General features: G+C 36.0%; 1 pseudogene; it reads left to right on the top strand.

Annotated features, from left to right (window-relative positions):
* The first annotated feature begins 2,241 nt into the window (after positions 1–2,241).
* Positions 2,242–2,727, top strand: LOC125171621 (60S ribosomal protein L21-like; annotated as a pseudogene).
* The last annotated feature ends 2,049 nt before the right edge of the window (positions 2,728–4,776 follow it).

The following is a 4,776-nucleotide window of genomic DNA, read 5'->3' as shown; positions in this document are numbered from 1 at the left end:
TGTCTTAGATTTTTAACACAATTAGTTACACAAGATCATAACTGCCCAGGATACTCTGAACACTTAGCCACTAGAAATTTCTTCAGTATTTACTTGACAATGAAAATTATTAAGAATATGGGTTTTCCCCTGGTAACATCGACTGTGACAGTACATTTTTATGAGAGAAGTATGTGTGTACACCTAAGTGTATATTTATGTGTGTCTCTGTATACCTACTATTCTCTATTATACAAAGAAGGAATAATAGGCAAAGACTTTTCTAATAATACACCCTTAAAATGAAAATATGCAGAGTAAATCAAAGATAGTTTCCAAAAATGAAATATGAGTATTCTATAGATCCTGATATTAGAACAGACCATGCTCGATGTTATTTAAAGCTAACTCTCTGACAATGGTAAGCTGTTTCTAATTAGGCATTCCTAATTTTTGTATTCAGTTAAATTCAGCCATGTAGATATATCTATAGGAAGGAATTCTTTATTGCCCTTTCAAGTTGTAGTAATTTTTCTGTATGCTTGGTGCATGTTTCTCCTTTAGATTTGATTATATTGCTTTGTAAGTATGCTTGATGTGATAAACTTCCATTCTAGAGGACTACTTTCTCAAACATAAGGACTACTTCTCTCATAATTCTATCTTTAAAACATAGCACAATGCCTGTGTTAAAGAAAAAAATTTCATGACACTTTATTAAAGATCGTAAGGAAGACTTTATTCAAGAGAGACTATGGCAGTGGAGTTTTTCCAAAGGGGAGAGAGATGGACCTCAATCCCCAATACAACATGGATAAGTAGAAATTTATAGCCAAGGATCAGGGTGGGGATCAGGGGATGGAAAAGTACCAGGCTAGGGGAATTCTCCTTAGACTGACTCAACAGGATTCTTACTGAAGGCAGACCAGGATGATAAGATATGGAATACAGAGAATGAGAAATTTGATCTAATATCAAGATACCAAGGGAAGAGTATTTTCACTGAACTGATAGCAGAATTCTTGCTAAAATTCCACTAAACAGGTCAAAGAGAGAACCCAAGGTCAGAGCTCAGTTGAGAAGAGAATCCAGAGGACCCTGACACAGATTTGGTCCAGGAGAGAGTATTTGTCACCTGACACATAGTAGAATTTTAGTGAACATGTATGATGTTGTTATATAGATGGCTATCCACCACATACTATAGAAATCAATTAACAAAGTCCTAAAGACACAAGGCAAGCATTGTAATTTAAGGAAAAAAGAGGGAAATCACTTTAAATGATGTAAATAATCCTGTGTAATGTTCAAGACTAAGCTATTAAACAAAGCATGGATTTGACTAAAAAATAAAACAACTAATATACATGAGCAGTTTCTATGTGCAAAACACAATCTCAATGGTAACAAAAATGCAAAGATAAAGTAGACATGTTCTTTCTAAAAACGATGCACTCTAGTGGAGGAGAGATGGGGGAGAGGGGTAGGGGAATTGTTTTGTATTAGCGATCACAGATTATATATATATATAAATTTTTCCTCCCTGTAGTGTGGTTGATGTTAAAAAGTACCCCCTGAGAATAAAGTGATAGGGAGACCAGCCCAAATATAGGAACCAAGAGAATGTGCCAACAAGATTAACTTCATGGCCTCTTACAATGGTTTAGTTGAAGGAAGATTGTGCTACTAAGTCTGAAAGTGAGAAAACAAACTAATTGGAGAGACCAGCACAAAAATTGTGTTTAAGATTAGAAAGTTTAGAAAAGACTGAAATGTGTATTTAGTAAATGGAATGAATATTTTCTAAATAAAATATAGTGTAATCACATCACTAATGAATGAGTTATTTCAAAGGTATGAGTTACAATATTTATAATTATAAGGGGAATAATAAATACCCAAGAGTCCAAAAGTGGGGGAATGATTGAGTTACTTAGTATCACTGTCCCAATGTAATATTTTCACTGCTTTAAAGAATGATGTTACAGGAAGTATCTAACAATGTTGTATCAAAAGAAAAATGAGAGTTGATATGACTGTTTCCCAGAAAATACATATGTATATGTGGTAAAATTACAGGTGTCTTGAATTCTAAATCTTTTCTTAGATATTATATGGTATTCACAAAATCAAATGCTAGAATCTAACACCTAGATGAAGTGGATCAATAAAATCTGGAATCAGAAGCCTTTGGTCATGAATTTTTAATAGTAATTTTTTTTTCCTTTTGGCTGGGCTCACCATCTGCCAGTAATTTGCTGAAATGACTGCTCCAAAGGGGAGAGGAGAGGCACCTTCTGTATGTTCTCTAAGCCCTCTTAGAAAACATGGAGTGATTCCTTTGGCCACATACATGCCAATCTACAAGAAAGATGATACTGCAGACATCAGGGGAATGGCACTGTTTAAAAAGGAACCCCCCATGGATGTTACCATGCCAAGACTGGGAGAATCTACATTGTCACCCATAATGCTGTTGTCATTGTTGTAAACAACAAGTTAAGGACAAGACTCTTGCCAAGAGAATTAATGTACATACTGAGAGTATTAAGCACTCTAAGAGTATGGATAGCTTCCTGAAGTGTGTGAAGGAAAATGATTAGAAAAAGAGGAAGCCAAGGAGAAAGGCACTTGGGTTCAATTGAAGTCCCAGCCTGCTCCTTCCAGAGAGGCACACTTTGTAAGAACCAATGGAAAGGAAAGGAGTCTGAGCTGCTGGAACCCATTCTCTATGAATTCATGGCTTGATAAGTGACAAAAATATAAACAATCCCTGGACTATGAAAATATTTCTCTAGTTGGATGGAAGTGTAGTATCCCCTCCCCCAAATAAATATTTAACCATAAATAAATAAATAAATAAATAAATAAATAAATAAATAAATAAATAAATAAATTTTAAGTAAAAAGGTATTTTGAGATTATGTTACCATTAAGCTCTAGCAGTGATACCCACATCTGGCTGATTAATGGAATCATTTGGGGGACTTTTTGAAAATATCAATTTCTTAGAATCTAGACAAGTGATTCAGTTTCTGCAGATCTGAATTTTTCAAATGCTGTATTGATAGCCTTATTGATTATCAAATGTTGTCAACCATTTGACAGTTGACAGTTGTGGGGAAGACAGTTTTATGCCTCCAAGAATTTCTGCAATAATCAATATATGACAAAAAATATAAGTAAAAAATAATGTAAAAGTCTAGAATGTGTAATGTATATAACATAGTAAATAAAGTAGAAGTTAAGACAAGGGGAAGAATAGCCCCTTGTTATTAGGAGGAGGATTACCTGGGAGGGCCTTCTTGAACAAGAACCTCATAAGCATTGGTGGCAAAGGTAGAGTAAATGCTGCAGAAATTATCCTCATCTTAGTAACCCTCATGTTAGGATGAGGGGTGATGACACAATGAAACACTTAGACATGTCAGTAACACAGTGGGCCCATTTGGGGATGCCAGCTCTTTCAGCAGTCCAAAGTGTAAGCCCTCCATCCTTTCCCTTGAGGCCCAGGTCCCTTTCCAGGCTTTTCCTCCCAAGTTGGATCCTGGTTCTGGGGCAAGGGGTGCCTCCTGGTTGAAGAGGTTTTCAGTACTTTGGGATGGGAAGGCATGTGGAGTCTATAAATCATTCTTTTTCAAGTGGGGGAAAGGCATATCAGTATATTATGGAAAGACAAAATATTTATTATTTATGTTTATTAAAAGGAATTATGGGTGTACCTAGGTGGCTCAGTCAGTTGAGTGACCCTTTGTTTCAGCTCAGGTGTGATTTCACAGTTCATGGTTTTGAACCCTGCATAGGGCTCCTCACTATCAGTGTGGAGCCTGCTTGGGATTTCTCTCTCTCTCTCTCTCTCTCTCTCTCTCTCTCTCTCTCTGCCCCTCTCAGCTTGCTCTCTCTGTCTCTCTCTGTCTCAAATAAATAAATAAATATTAAAAATTTTAAAAATGAATTATGACTTCTAAAAGACAGAGAATCAGTCACAGAGTAAGTTGAACTTGAACCTTTACAAATAGGTATGATTCCCTCCCCATCCCCGCCAAACATGAAAGGTAGAGGTGAGAGGCATTTCAGTGATGGGGACCACATATGCCTAAATCTGCCAAATGTCTTTCTTCTGTAGACTCAATTTCTTCTTTAATACAAATGCCATTGTTTACACTCACATTCTTCTAACTTATGTTGCCTAAACTGATAGTAAATTAGTTTTATGCCACATAGGACCCAAGAGTAGGAGGTCAACAAATACTTTTTAAAGAAAAAATGCCAATAGCAGCTTGACTCGAGTGGACCAAGGAATGGCGTAAGTGAGGCCGGACATGATTGGTAGTCATACTAAGCAGGGTGTCAAGTTCCAGAATAAGTAATTTTGACTTGGCCTTATAGTGAAGGTTTCTGAAAATGATAATGAGAAGATAAATGTGGGTTTTGAAGAAGAAAATCAGCCAACAGTAAAGAAGATGGATTAAAGAGAGGAGGAACAGGAAATGCAATTAGCATGCTAATTAGCTAATTACCACAAGAGGAAACCTGGACTAGGCTGTTGGCAGTGAAAAGAAAAAGAAAGTAGAAGATAAGAGCAAAGTTTTTCAGCTCAATTAGAGTGATATTGATTGATCACCTACTAAGTGCCAATCACTGTTCTAGGCCACTGGGACATCAGTGAACAAAATGGAGCATATATTCTATCTGGAAAACAAGCATAAGGAGCAATAACTAATACATATAATAAGTAAGGTATATTATTACATATCATTGGAAATTTTAAATGTTATAGAAAAATAAAAATCTGAG

The sequence above is a fragment of the Prionailurus viverrinus genome, chromosome C1 (genome assembly GCF_022837055.1).
Source record: "Prionailurus viverrinus isolate Anna chromosome C1, UM_Priviv_1.0, whole genome shotgun sequence".
Classification (NCBI taxonomy): Eukaryota; Metazoa; Chordata; class Mammalia; order Carnivora; family Felidae; genus Prionailurus; species Prionailurus viverrinus.
This window is presented reverse-complemented; position numbering and strand designations above follow the sequence as displayed.